The 15,357-nt window shown below is 43.5% G+C and overlaps 1 long non-coding RNA gene and 2 other non-coding genes across 3 annotated transcripts in view; 2 read left to right on the top strand and 1 right to left on the bottom strand.

Moving 5' to 3' along the window:
- The window catches only part of LOC148137865 (uncharacterized), a 131,953-nt gene that overhangs the window by 42,722 nt on the left and 73,874 nt on the right, over positions 1 to 15,357 (bottom strand). The gene's annotated exons all lie outside the window — the stretch shown is intronic.
- Positions 9,680 to 9,752, top strand: trnav-aac (transfer RNA valine (anticodon AAC)). Its single transcript has one exon. It is a non-coding gene; the product is annotated as a tRNA-Val (tRNA).
- On the top strand, positions 12,693 to 12,765 carry trnav-aac (transfer RNA valine (anticodon AAC)). The gene has a single exon. It is a non-coding gene; the product is annotated as a tRNA-Val (tRNA).

Raw genomic sequence — 15,357 nt, 5'->3', positions numbered from 1 at the left:
CTCAACAAAGGAATGAAACTGGATGGACCAGTTGGCAACTAACAAGGCACCAGAAATTACAACCACAGAATCAGCCCTCTCAATGCTGCAACGTCCTCCTCACTAACATATGGTTTTTGGTGCCAAAATGTGGAGAGCTGTCTCACAGACCAATCAAGGAAGAGCCTGATATACTCATACTCACGGAATCATCCCTTACAAACAATGACCAGACACCACCATCACCATCCCCAGATATCGAGAGTGTGGTGCTGGAAAAGCACAACAGTCAGGCAGCATCCGAGGAGCAGGAGAATCGACGTTTCGAGTCTAAGCCCTTCATCAGCCTGACCTGCTGGGCTTTTCCTGCACCAGACTCTTGACTCTGATCTCCAGCATCTGCACTCTTCACTTTCTCCTGAAATCTCTGGATATGTCCTGTCCCACCAGCAGGACAGACCAGGCAGATGTGGTGGCACAGTGGCGTACAGACAGGGAGGATTTGCCCTGGGAGTACACAGCATTGGGTCCGGAGACCATGAAATCTCAGGGCTCCTGCTGATTACCACGTCCCGTCCTCCCTTGGCTGATGGATCAGTTCTCCTTCATGTTGAACAACATTTGGAGGAAGCACTGAGGAAGTAAAATGGTGTCAAACGTATTCTGGGTACAGGATTTCAAGGTCCACAATCGAGACTAGTTCTGCAACGGAATTACTGACTGAGCTGGTCAGGTCCGAAAGGAAATAGCTGCTCAACTGAGTATGCAGCAGGTGGTGAGGGAACCAACAAGAGTGTAAAACATACTTGATCTCATTGTTAGGAATTGACCAGCGGCAGATACATCTGGCCATGACAGTATCAGTAAGAGCGACCATCACACATTCCTTTCGGAGACAAAGTCTTGCCTTAAAGTTGAGAAAAACCTCAACCGTGTTGAGTGGCATTATCACAGTTCTAAATGGGACAGACTTCGAACTGGGTATCTCTGAGGCACTGTGGGACATCAACAGCAGCAGAACTGCACTCCAGCACAATCTGTAATCTCATGGGTTTGTAAATCCTGCTCTCACCCATCACAATGGACAGGAAAGGAGGGCATGCCATGAGCGGCACCAGGCAGACCGAAAAATCAAGTGCCAACCTGGTGAAGCTATCAAACAGAACTACCTGCATATCAAACAGCATCAGCAGCAAGCAACAGAGCTAAACGATCCTACATCCAATGGAACAGATCGGAGCTCTGCAGTTCTGCCACACCCAGTTGTGAACGGTGATGGCCAATTAAACAACTCACTGGAGGAAGCATCACAGAAATCCCACCCTTACTGATGGAGGGGCCTCGCACACCTATGCAGCAATCTTCAGCCAGAACTGCAAAGTGGGATGATCCATCTCAGCCTTCTCCAGTGGTTTCTAACATCACAGATGTGAGTTTTAAGCAAGATCGATTCAGTTTGAAGAATACCAAGAAATGGTTAAGTAGTGTAAAGGGTTCGGGCCCTGCCAACATTCTGGCAATAATACTGATGGCTTGTGCTCCAGAACTTGCCACCCATCGAGCCACGTACCGCTCCAGCACTGGCATCGACCAACAATGTGGAACATTGCCCAGGGATGTTCAACAGAACAACACAGGGCAATCCAACCCAGGCAATTTCCCTCTATCAGTCCATACTCGATCAGCAGTAAAGTGATGTCATCAACAGGGCTACCAAGCAGCAGCTACTCAGCAACAGCCAGCTCAGCGACACTCATTTTAGGCTCCACCAGGGCCACTCAGCTCCCGATTGCGTTACCGCCCTGATTCACAATCTGGCAACCAGCTGAATCCCAGAGGTGAGGTGAGTGTGATAACTCAGTCCCACGCCAAGACCACTATTTCTAGCTGATTCCACCCTTGTCTCAGCTCATACTTTCATTTTCCAAACACACTCAGGGCCAGCTTCCCACATTCAACCTCCCTGTAATCTCAAAAAAGTCTAAATCTCTGCTTGTTGATTCATCAAAAGGCTCCTAACTAAAATGAACAGCATGCAGCCATAGAGATGTACAGCAAGTAAACAGACCCTTCGGTCCAACCTGTCCATCCCGACCAGATATCCCAACCCAATCTAGTCTCACCTGCCAGCACCTGGCCAATATCCCTCAATTTAAAATTCTCACACTTGATTTAATTCCTGGCTGTGATAATCCCTAGCACCCTGCACCACACACACTTTGAGCCCTCGACAACCCATTTTCTTCGAGACTCCCAACCATTTGTTAATGCATTACTTCACCTGTGTGGCTGTTTCTACAGTTGCTGAAGCAGCATGGTCTTAAATTCGTAGCCAAAACCTCACAGGTCTGCTTTCCACCTTTAAGAAATCCCTCAAAAGCTGCTTTTTGGCAATGCTTTTGGTCACCTGACCTAATATCTCCATCTCTGGCCATATGTTTAAAGTTCTCAATCGTATTTTTGTGAAATTATAAGCATGATAATAAAAATACAAACTGTTGTTGATTTGGACATTATTTTCAAATCATCACTGTTGCTGAATGAATAACCTATAATGCCACTTACCCAACCACATTAGATTAGATTAGATTAGATTACATTACAGTGTGGAAACAGGCCCTTCGGCCCAACAAGTCCACACCGACCCGCCACCTAAAACTACAGACAATTTAGCATGGCCAATTCACCTGACCTGCACATTTTTGGATTGTGGGAGGAAACCGGAGCACCCGGAGGAAACCCACGGGGAGAACGTGCAAACTCCACACAGTGGGTCGCCTGAGGTGGGAATTGAACCCGGGTCTCAGGCGCTGTGAGGCAGCAGTGCTTTCCACTGTGCCACCGTGCCGCCCACATTGTGAGAGCACCTTCACCACACAAACTGCAGCTGTACAAGAAAGTCAAACATCATCCTCTCCACAGGCAACAGGGCTTTGGCATTAATCATTGGTATCAGTGGAAGTAGAAACACAGTTGATGTTTCAGGGAGTGCAAAATGGATTACAGGGAATGAAAATGGTGTAGAATTTGATAGTCAGAAATGGAAGGAAAATACACTTGCTTGTTGGAAAAAAGAATTCTTGACTGTCAAAAATATTCAAGATAAAAGTAATCTGATAATAGAGCAGCACATGATCAGGGGCTGGACTGCAATGAAAAAACTCGTTTACAAAGGGGCTATAAAAGTAATAATACAGTAGTAAACAGACCAAAAATACACCCATGGTTCGAGACTGAGGAAGCTAGATCTTGACAAAGTGGCCATGAGGGAGCCCAGAGGTGAATCAGAGCAGAATTGACTGCTATGATCCCAAAGACTCTCTACCAGAGAAAGGCTGCACGTGCGACTGGCTGCACCTTGCCCCCTACAAAGATGGCGGCTCCGCACGTGAATCGTTGTCCAGAATAAAGATGGCGGCGCTCACTCAGGCCTGCAGCCGCGCTGAGGCCATTCCTCATTTACTGCAAACACGGGACTGGGACGTTCACATTTGTGTTTTCCAACGTGCACAATTTGTTTGTAAAACCTCTCCGCTCATAGCAACACAGTTTTTCTCCCGTTTCCCTGTTTATTTCTTTCCTTACCATATCCTTTCTCTCCATAACTTCCCGAGCATTCATTACAGCGACTCTGCGCCGCGCGCGAGGATGATCACGTTGTCTAGTTTAGCTCCGCCCTTCATTCACGTTGATTGGTTGGAGGACCAACATCCCGCTAGGTCATCCAGCTCCGCCCACCGTCCTTTCATTGGTCCGGTGCTGACATCAATCACCCGGGGTCCCTTTGTTGACTAGAGCATGCGCAGTGTGTCCTGCTTTAGCTGATATGTTGGGTAATGTGATGGGAGAGTTTACTGAGGGTAAGAATTCCCTTTGTGTGAGCTCTGCAGTAGATTTCCTTTATTCATGGAGGGAATTGCCTTCCTACTCATGACTGAATAGCTGCGATTGATGAATCAATGCCACCTGAATCAGTACATAAACACCCCATTTTCACTCCTTTTCACAACATCTGAGATCTTTACCACATTGTATCACGCTCTTCTTTGGAAACAAAAAAAAAACAGGAATCGGAGCCGGAGTAGGGCATTCATTCCCTTCAGCTTGTTCCCCCATTCTATCAGATCATGGCTGGGCCAACCCAGTTCTCAACACCTCTTTTATGCCTCATCAGCATAGCCCTCAACTGCTCAATATTTCAAAAATATGTCTGCCCTCTTTTAAAATAATTTGAGATAGAATCATAGATTGCCTACAGTGTAGAAACAGGCTCTTCAGCCCAACAAGCCAGAACAACCCTCTGAAGAGTAACCCAACCATTCCCCTCCCACATTTAACTTTCACAATTGTTTGGGTGAGAAAATTCTAGCCGTTCAATGAGAGAAAAAAATCATTACTTTTTATAAAATGAATGTTCCCTTATGTAATATCCCCTGGTTTCAGACTTCGTTGGTGCTAGAAGATCTAGTCAACATCCACCCTGTCAACCTCCTCAGAATCTTGTTTCCATTACATCACCCCTGCTTATCTATTCTTGATAGGTCAACCCTTTCGTCCTCGAAGCACGTAAGTGAATCTTTTTTGAATGGTCTCTGATGTTGGCTTATCCTTTATTAAATATGGGAGCGAACATTATATACAGAACTGCAAATGAGGACTCAGCAACAACCAATGTGGTTAACCAATCCTCAATCCATGCTAATACATTATGCCGATACCATGAGCTCCTAAATTGTGCAATTTTATGTAGCACCTTATCATTTGCATTTTTAAAATCCAAATACAGAACATCATTGGATTGCCCTTTATCAGCCCTGCTTGTTATCTCCTCAATGAACTGTCGCAAATTTGTCAAATATAGTTTCTCTTTCACAAAACCCAGTCTACCATGTTTAATGATAAGCTTTTCTAAATGTCCTGCAATTTCTTACTTTAATATTCGACTCTGTAGATTCTTTCAGTAGCTTTGCTAAGTATGATTCCCGTCTCTTAAATCCATGCGGACTCTGTCCAATCCAGTCACTGTTCAGTAAGAAACTTGACTGTACTCCAATGTAGTTAGTAAATTTATCTGGATTTATTGTTAAAAATCGATTACTTATCAAGACTGGACCCATGCAATATCAATAAATTAGTGAGTCTGAATTTGGGTTATAATGTTTTTTTTTGTTAATTCTTTTTCTACTGTGTTATGCAGACAGCACCAAGTGATCACTCTTAATTGCAGGGAACTTTGAAAATAATATATTTTAAAAATGACTTCCCAAAATGCTGCCTCATTATTGGACAAGGAGGATTTTGCATTAAATAGTTTGCAGATAAAATTGAACAGATGTTTGCTGCAATTTGGCCAGACTGCAGGTTACACCAAACTGGCAACTCTGCTCTCAAATTCTTATTTGACACTGCCCAAGGCGATACCGATGGGACTTCACTTTGCCATTCTTGTTCACCAGCTTTATTTCCAGGTTTAATCATATAAACATCCTGGAGCTTGTAATATTAGACAACTTGTCTTTTAGGTACATATGTAAATATCATACTGAAATGTTGCACTGAATGGTATCAAATATGAAATTAGTCTCTAATCTGATAGTAACGTGCTTTGACCCTTCTACGTATGTATTGGCATAAGTCGATGCCAGTTATTTTTCTGAAGCCTGTGATTCCTGATGAAGGGCTTATGCCCGAAACATCAACTCTCCTGCTTCTCGGATGCTGCCTGACTTGCTGTGCTTTTCCAGCATGACACTTTTCGACTCTGATGTCCAGGTTCTTTGATCATCACTTTCTCCTTTGAGTAGATTAAACCAAGAATAATTTTTGTTGATCAAAGTGCAATAGGAACCAATTCATGAAATTCAGATATCTCACATTTACCTTCACTATATGAAGGCTAAGACATTACTAAATTATTGTCAGTAATTGAAACTGTGCTGACAAACTTGTGCAGTATCAGTGCCTCACCTTTAGAGTGTTCCCAGACATCGCGCAGCTGCAGTATTTTGTTTTGCATTCAGCTATATGTTGTTCTCACTTGTTTCTTTGTGAAAGATTACAAAATTAACTTCGATGAATGAACTTATGACATCTTTAACCAATGTTGGTAGAAATAAATGTCAGTATTTCAAGTGCTGAAAAAGTAAAATAAACTGATAATCAGTAGAAAGGGTTTAAGGTTGATATGGAACAAATGCTGGCAAATGGGATTAGATTAATTTTTGATATCAGGTCAGCATGGGCAAGTTGGACTGAAGAGTCTGATTTTGTGTTGTACATCTGTGACTTCATTCTCTCAATTATTCAAGAAGTTAAATACTTTGAGGAGGAAAAGGAAAATTTATGCAGACAGCACTTGGAATGATGATTGAGGTATATCAAACTCACATTATTTCATGACTTTTTCCTCTGAGTTCTTCAATGAATAAACTTGTTTTATTATCTGAATAACTATGTATCATGTGATTTGTTACGCAGAAAATATTTCATTAGGATCTAGGTGAACTAGTAAGAAGTGTTCATTTTTAAAATTTAGGCAGCTTGATTGTTAAGCAAGAAAACGTTAGCGTTTTACTTCCACTGAATCATTGCTCTATAAAGGATAAAAAGCTTTTTAACTTTTGTGGGCACTGAATATATGGAGATCAATTCTGAAGGAAAAAAAAAACCTCGTCAGTAATGGAGTAATTGCTTCTGGTCACTCTTCAGGCTATAGAGACTCGGAAAGAAATGAGTTGGCCAAAGTTAGCAACATCATTTGGATGGACTATGCTCATTGGGGAAACTTGCAAGATCTGTAGAAGAAACTCCTATTTCAGAGTGTATGCAATAAACCTGAATATTGTTATTTTTTCACAGAGCTTGGGACCTGACTGGAGCAGCAATGAACCCTTTATTGTTTCTCAAATTTCCGAGCTTGCCAAATTATTGTTGGTAAATGCAGGTGACTTTATCAAAGCACATTTCACATGCCCCAGCTAGGAATTTGGTCCCAATTCTGTCAGTCCATCCATTCCTTTGGATAAGAGGTATTTTAAATGTGAGCACTCCATTTACCTAATTGAATTGAATACTTCAGTGGTTAAGTCCTTTTGGATTCTTAATTTATAATTACTCAATGTGATTTTTTGTTCCCCCTGAATTTGCCAAGCACTGGGCAGTTCAGGAATATTCCAAATATTTACAATAGATGGATTTACACTATTGAAGGCAAGCTGGCAGATTTGAATACCATTCGGGTCGTCAACAACAATACAAAAGTAACTTTATGAATTGCTTACTGTACAATGTAAGCCAAGTGCTACTGAAGCCAGAGATAGTCTCCCAAGGATTCCAAAATCTAAACAGTGCATTCCAGATATGCTCACTGTCACCATCTGGGAGCAGTCTCCCAAAGTGCTCCCAGCATTTAGAAACCGCACACACTGCCCTCCAAAGTTAAATCTGCTGCCACAGGCTTCACTCTTATTGTATACAATGACATTTATTGTCCAGTTCTTTAACGTGACAAATGATTTTACAAACAATTTAGAGAATACTTTAAATCCTGAAGAAATGTGATGTCAGCCCTTTGTAGAGGTGAATGGAAAGTGTGATGTTTGCTTGACTTTGGCTCTATGTATCAGACTGAACTGAACCTTTAGCAAGATGTGGGATGTTTCCCACACACTTTGTTTAAAAAAAGCAAAGATTATGCCCTGAGATTTAAATGTTCAATCAGATTTAATAAAAATCCTTCCAAAAATTGAGTTTGACTACAGCTCCTGTAAAGAGACATGCTGTTGACCTTCAATTTTGTGACATGTGATCATTCTTTGATAAAGGTGGCTGTGTGTAACACTGCAGGATGTCGTGCTGAAGTGCCTCATTGGGTGGATGAGATTTATTACTGGTGGAACTCGGCTAATTTTGAGACAGAATGTTACTTTGAGTTAAATATTGTTTTTAAACTGAGACGTGCTTGTGCAACTCAAGTGTGGAAACTATGCTCATATTTGCAATGAACCTTTCACTTTTGGAGATTAATATTTTTCCGATCTGTTTTGTAAATAAAGTTCACTCTCGAAAGCACAGTGCTGGAGAACCGCAGGTCCAGCAGCATCTCTGAGGGGAATTAAACATTGTAAGTTTCACGTCCAGTGACCTTTTCTCTATTCAGACAAAGAGACAGTGAACTTGAAATGTAACATTTTTTTCTCTTCACCGATGTCCTCAGAACTGCTGAGTTTCTCCAGCACTTTGTTTCTGGGGTTCAGATCTCCAGCACCTGCAGTTTATTGTTTTGTTATAGATCCTATGATTTGACTTGGGGAGTGAGAGGCAGCAACAATGATCAACATGGAACCCTTATCATGTGACTTTGCATCTGTTGTTATGCAGGAGGACAATTGGAAATACAAGAAAATGAGGCGGCGCGGCCGGCTGGTAGTGTGGCCGAGCGGTCTAAGGCGCTGGATCCAGGTTCCAGTCTCGAAAGGGGCGCGGATTCGAATCCCACCACTGCCATTTCTGCTGATCAACTCCAACGCTGCAGCTTGTTAAAATGCTGTTTCGTTGCCCACTGTCTATTGATGTTGAAAACAAAAGTAAAATGGGTTTGCTTCCCAGGGAATTAACTGTGGTGTGGGATACTGCCAAATATTTCAAAATGTCTCTACTGTCATGATCGTGTTCGTCTCCCGCGCGGAAAATCGCAAACAGTTCTGCCGTCCCAGGCAAGTTGAGCTTTTACTGGAACCGAATGGAGACTGTTATTTCATCGCTGTTGTGAAACGAAGTCCTACGGTGACTCTACTCGTTGGTTATTTGGGTTTCTAGCTAATGGGAAAATCGTTCCAATGAATTTCGATGTCATACCTTATTGAATATCTTCCATTTCCGTCCTGGAAACATCGGAAGGGAAAGGTAATCTAATCGAGACTGTGATTGGTGAAATTCACTTTTTACGGCCAATTCTTATTATGTTCTTTCTTTCTCTCTTTTCAGCATTGTCTGGAAAGTGGTGGTGCACTAAGGCTGCAGTATGTTTGAAAGAGTCGTTTGGAAATGCCCTGTGGTTAGTTGTGAGATTACTTTATGACTCATGCCCTCGGACTGTATCACATTTAGCATTCATGCATCTCTGTGTCTGAAAATGCCAGTTTCGTTTGTGTTCCGTGTTAAATGCTTTCTGTTTTGCGATTCGCTCAATACATTTCGATTTAACAGAGTTTCTGAGGTAACTTCCAGCAGCAAAAATCCTCAGCTGAGGATCTGGGAAAATTTCACAGAGTATGGTCAGTCGGAGCTAAAGTAAGGAAGTCGTTCGTTTCTGCAGTGTTTCACAATACTACCTTTCCCGTGAGCAGTCGAACAGACTAAATGATTGTGCCACAGACTGCGATGGCAAACTCCGCTAAAAAGTAATCATTTAAAGCCGGTGGAAGCAACATGACGTTATTGGGGTACATCGTGGAAAAAGATACTTCGGTGGACCTCGTCCATGCTCACCACATAGCCAAAACTAAACAAGTCCCGTTCCCCAGCATTTGGCCCCAAACCCTCTCAACGCACCATATCCAGAAACTCACCCGATTACCTTTGCAATTTTCTGAGTGTAATAGCCTCCTCCGAGCTATTGGAAACAAAAAGGTGAAACGTAGAACGGATTCAACTTTCAGTGCTGGACGCCACTGAGCCGGAGCACGCACGGCAGTGGCTCGTTTCTGTAGTGTAGTGGTCATCACGTTCGCCTAACACGCGAAAGGTCCCCAGTTCGAAACTGGGCAGGAACTGTTTTGTTCTTCAACTGCAGCCTTTTACATGGACAATAGCTGAGCTTTCTTGCATGCTTTCCCATCTGCAAACCTGCCTTCGAATTTGCTTGAACAAATCTGCTCTGGTAGTGAAAGGTAATGCAATTCCATTTAATTACAGTGCAAAGCGTTGTTAGGTTTTTCTCCAACCTGGTTCTGATCATATGCCATTCTGTTGGAGAATGTAGTTACCGCCTTCTGATCCTTCCACGAAAAGCAGTACCGCATTTGCCTTCCTTGCGCCGACGGCTCGGTTCAAAGACAGGAAAGAAGCTGATGCGCTGGTGTCACAGCGCACCACGAATTCCTGAACTTGTCTGTCTGTCAAATGTACCCCAAGGTCGTCTCAGAAAGACCTCATTTGGAAGCTGTCAATCGTGATTCAACGTGCGAGAATTGGCACCAGATATACTGAATCATATTTTGGAGCAATTCGCACGTTCGTGGCTCATTCAATCAGCAACAGCAATGAAAGAAATTGCACTCTCAGAGGAATCTTTCGACTTGCGCATTCATAGCGTCGCTAGTATTAAGGTCCGCCCCGAGATCTAAGTCATGTTGGAACTGAAACGGTGGAATCGACAGAGAGGCTACAGAATGACATCGCATCCATTTGGTTTTCTTTAAATCACTGACGAGCAGGAAAATGTAAACGGGGAGGGCGAGTGGAGAAGTGAGGCAGTTGCAGCTCTGGTGAAATTCCTTCTTTGTGATTCACTCAGCAACCAGAGACGTGAAGGTGACTCAGGCGTGAAAGCTCTTCACATCGAGAACAAAAAGCACTCAAGGACAGTTAGCAGCTCTTCCGGAGTGAGGGTGGGGTGAGGTAATTACCTTTTGACTTCTGTTACTATGTTCAGAAACTGCCGTTTTGATTGAGGTGAACAGAAACTGCATTTCTAAAAAGCACCATGGAATTTAGCAAAATTTATTGAGTCGCTTGTCGTCGATTCCCACATAGGTTTCCAACGCAGTTAGTATCCATGTGGCTCATGTCCAGGTGTGAACATCTCTGCAGCACATTGCACGGTTAAGGTAAAAGGCAAGGGAAGTGGCTTCTAGAACTGGCTCCGAGGTCAGAGCATTCTCACAATGTGATCTGTCGTTCTCGGATTGTAATGTTACCTCCGGTTTTAGGGTGGAGAACATTCTTTGGGACTCTTATTCTGAAAAAAAAAACAGACACAGCGACTGAAACTATGCTGCACGGTATGATGTGGATTACGGCCTGCTCAGGTTTGTGCATTTTCCCTGTCGTCCGGTGTGTTTCATGTTCCGTGCAAACGTGAAAGTCGTCCTGTTTCGAGCAATGGGTGAAATCATTTAGCAAAGCGAGATTCGAAATTGCAGTAATGTCAAGCAGCTCATGGTTATTTGACCAAATCATAAGCGAACCCATATTCTCACGCACTCACAGATACATTTGTAGCTGAAAAGAGTCTGAGAAGATAGACTCAGCTTACCATTGATTTTTGACTGGACTGATGGGCTATCAATATCTGCTGCGAAATTGACATTGTAGCTGTGCGAGTCCGAGAGGACATCCCAGCAGCTGTGCGAGTCCGAGAGGAATCATGGAACCCTTATCATGTGACTTTGCATCTGTTGTTATGCAGGAGGACAATTGGAAATACAAGAAAATGAGGCGGCGCGGCCGGCTGGAAGTGTGGCCGAGCGGTCTAAGGCGCTGGATCCAAGTTCCAGTCTCGAAAGGGGCGTGGATTCGAATCCCACCACTGCCATTTCTGCTGATCAACTCCAACGCTGTTTCGTTGCCCACTGTCTATTGATGTTGAAAACAAAAGTAAAATGGGTTTGCTTCCCAGGGAATTAACTGTGGTGTGGGATACTGCCAAATATTTCAAAATGTCTCTACTGTCATGATCGTGTTCGTCTCCCGCGCGGAAAATCGCAAACAGTTCTGCCGTCCCAGGCAAGTTGAGCTTTTACTGGAACCGAATGGAGACTGTTATTTCATCGCTGTTGTGAAACGAAGTCCTACGGTGACTCTACTCGTTGGTTATTTGGGTTTCTAGCTAATGGGAAAATCGTTCCAATGAATTTCGATGTCATACCTTATTGAATATCTTCCATTTCCGTCCTGGAAACATCGGAAGGGAAAGGTAATCTAATCGAGACTGTGATTGGTGAAATTCACTTTTTACGGCCAATTCTTATTATGTTCTTTCTTTCTCTCTTTTCAGCATTGTCTGGAAAGTGGTGGTGCACTAAGGCTGCAGTATGTTTGAAAGAGTCGTTTGGAAATGCCCTGTTGTTAGTTGTGAGATTACTTTATGACTCATGCCCTCGGACTGTATCACATTTAGCATTCATGCATCTCTGTGTCTGAAAATGCCAGTTTCGTTTGTGTTCCGTGTTAAATGCTTTCTGTTTTGCGATTCGCTCAATACATTTCGATTTAACAGAGTTTCTGAGGTAACTTCCAGCAGCAAAAATCCTCAGCTGAGGATCTGGGAAAATTTCACAGAGTATGGTCAGTCGGAGCTAAAGTAAGGAAGTCGTTCGTTTCTGCAGTGTTTCACAATACTACCTTTCCCGTGAGCAGTCGAACAGACTAAATGATTGTGCCACAGACTGCGATGGCAAACTCCGCTAAAAAGTAATCATTTAAAGCCGGTGGAAGCAACATGACGTTATTGGGGTACATCGTGGAAAAAGATACTTCGGTGGACCTCGTCCATGCTCACCACATAGCCAAAACTAAACAAGTCCCGTTCCCCAGCATTTGGCCCCAAACCCTCTCAACGCACCATATCCAGAAACTCACCCGATTACCTTTGCAATTTTCTGAGTGTAATAGCCTCCTCCGAGCTATTGGAAACAAAAAGGTGAAACGTAGAACGGATTCAACTTTCAGTGCTGGACGCCACTGAGCCGGAGCACGCACGGCAGTGGCTCGTTTCTGTAGTGTAGTGGTCATCACGTTCGCCTAACACGCGAAAGGTCCCCAGTTCGAAACTGGGCAGGAACTGTTTTGTTCTTCAACTGCAGCCTTTTACATGGACAAGAGCTGAGCTTTCTTGCATGCTTTCCCATCTGCAAACCTGCCTTCGAATTTGCTTGAACAAATCTGCTCTGGTAGTGAAAGGTAATGCAATTCCATTTAATTACAGTGCAAAGCGTTGTTAGGTTTTTCTCCAACCTGGTTCTGATCATATGCCATTCTGTTGGAGAATGTAGTTACCGCCTTCTGATCCTTCCACGAAAAGCAGTACCGCATTTGCCTTCCTTGCGCCGACGGCTCGGTTCAAAGACAGGAAAGAAGCTGATGCGCTGGTGTCACAGCGCACCACGAATTCCTGAACTTGTCTGTCTGTCAAATGTACCCCAAGGTCGTCTCAGAAAGACCTCATTTGGAAGCTGTCAATCGTGATTCAACGTGCGAGAATTGGCACCAGATATCCTGAATCATATTTTGGAGCAATTCGCACGTTCGTGGCTCATTCAATCAGCAACAGCAATGAAAGAAATTGCACTCTCAGAGGAATCTTTCGACTTGCGCATTCATAGCGTCGCTAGTATTAAGGTCCGCCCCGAGATCTAAGTCATGTTGGAACTGAAACGGTGGAATCGACAGAGAGGCTACAGAATGACATCGCATCCATTTGGTTTTCTTTAAATCACTGACGAGCAGGAAAATGTAAACGGGGAGGGCGAGTGGAGAAGTGAGGCAGTTGCAGCTCTGGTGAAATTCCTTCTTTGTGATTCACTCAGCAACCAGAGACGTGAAGGTGACTCAGGCGTGAAAGCTCTTCACATCGAGAACAAAAAGCACTCAAGGACAGTTAGCAGCTCTTCCGGAGTGAGGGTGGGGTGAGGTAATTACCTTTTGACTTCTGTTACTATGTTCAGAAACTGCCGTTTTGATTGAGGTGAACAGAAACTGCATTTCTAAAAAGCACCATGGAATTTAGCAAAATTTATTGAGTCGCTTGTCGTCGATTCCCACATAGGTTTCCAACGCAGTTAGTATCCATGTGGCTCATGTCCAGGTGTGAACATCTCTGCAGCACATTGCACGGTTAAGGTAAAAGGCAAGGAAAGTGGCTTCTAGAACTGGCTCCGAGGTCAGAGCATTCTCACAATGTGATCTGTCGTTCTCGGATTGTAATGTTACCTCCGGTTTTAGGGTAGAGAACATTCTTTGGGACTCTTATTCTGAAAATAAAACAGACACAGCGACTGAAACTATGCTGCACGGTATGATGTGGATGACGGCCTGCTCAGGTTTGTGCATTTTCCCTGTCGTCCGGTGTGTTTCATGTTCCGTGCAAACGTGAAAGTCGTCCTGTTTCGAGCAATGGGTGAAATCATTTAGCAAAGCGAGATTCGAAATTGCAGTAATGTCAAGCAGCTCATGGTTATTTGACCAAATCATAAGCGAACCCATATTCTCACGCACTCACAGATACATTTGTAGCTGAAAAGAGTCTGAGAAGATAGACTCAGCTTACCATTGATTTTTGACTGGACTGATGGGCTATCAATATCTGCTGCGAAATTGACATTGTAGCTGTGCGAGTCCGAGAGGACATCCCAGCAGCTGTGCGAGTCCGAGAGGAATCATGGAACCCTTATCATGTGACTTTGCATCTGTTGTTATGCAGGAGGACAATTGGAAATACAAGAAAATGAGGCGGCGCGGCCGGCTGGTAGTGTGGCCGAGCGGTCTAAGGCGCTGGATCCACGTTCCAGTCTCGAAAGGGGCGCGGATTCGAATCCCACCACTGCCATTTCTGCTGATCAACTCCAACGCTGCAGCTTGTTAAAATGCTGTTTCGTTGCCCACTGTCTATTGATGTTGAAAACAAAAGTAAAATGGGTTTGCTTCCCAGGGAATTAACTGTGGTGTGGGATACTGCCAAATATTTCAAAATGTCTCTACTGTCATGATCGTGTTCGTCTCCCGCGCGGAAAATCGCAAACAGTTCTGCCGTCCCAGGCAAGTTGAGCTTTTACTGGAACCGAATGGAGACTGTTATTTCATCGCTGTTGTGAAACGAAGTCCTACGGTGACTCTACTCGTTGGTTATTTGGGTTTCTAGCTAATGGGAAAATCGTTCCAATGAATTTCGATGTCATACCTTATTGAATATCTTCCATTTCCGTCCTGGAAACATCGGAAGGGAAAGGTAATCTAATCGAGACTGTGATTGGTGAAATTCACTTTTTACGGCCAATTCTTATTATGTTCTTTCTTTCTCTCTTTTCAGCATTGTCTGGAAAGTGGTGGTGCACTAAGGCTGCAGTATGTTTGAAAGAGTCGTTTGGAAATGCCCTGTGGTTAGTTGTGAGATTACTTTATGACTCATGCCCTCGGACTGTATCACATTTAGCATTCATGCATCTCTGTGTCTGAAAATGCCAGTTTCGTTTGTGTTCCGTGTTAAATGCTTTCTGTTTTGCGATTCGCTCAATACATTTCGATTTAACAGAGTTTCTGAGGTAACTTCCAGCAGCAAAACTCCTCAGCTGAGGATCTGGGAAAATTTCACAGAGTATGGTCAGTCGGAGCTAAAGTAAGGAAGTCGTTCGTTTCTGCAGTGTTTCACAATACTACCTT

This window comes from Chiloscyllium plagiosum, unplaced genomic scaffold (genome assembly GCF_037043375.1).
Source record: "Chiloscyllium plagiosum isolate Xiang-an unplaced genomic scaffold, Cpla_swu_hap1 HiC_scaffold_42, whole genome shotgun sequence".
In the NCBI taxonomy this organism is placed as follows: Eukaryota; Metazoa; Chordata; class Chondrichthyes; order Orectolobiformes; family Hemiscylliidae; genus Chiloscyllium; species Chiloscyllium plagiosum.
Note: the sequence above shows the minus strand (reverse complement) of the source record. Positions and strands in the feature narration are given on the sequence as shown.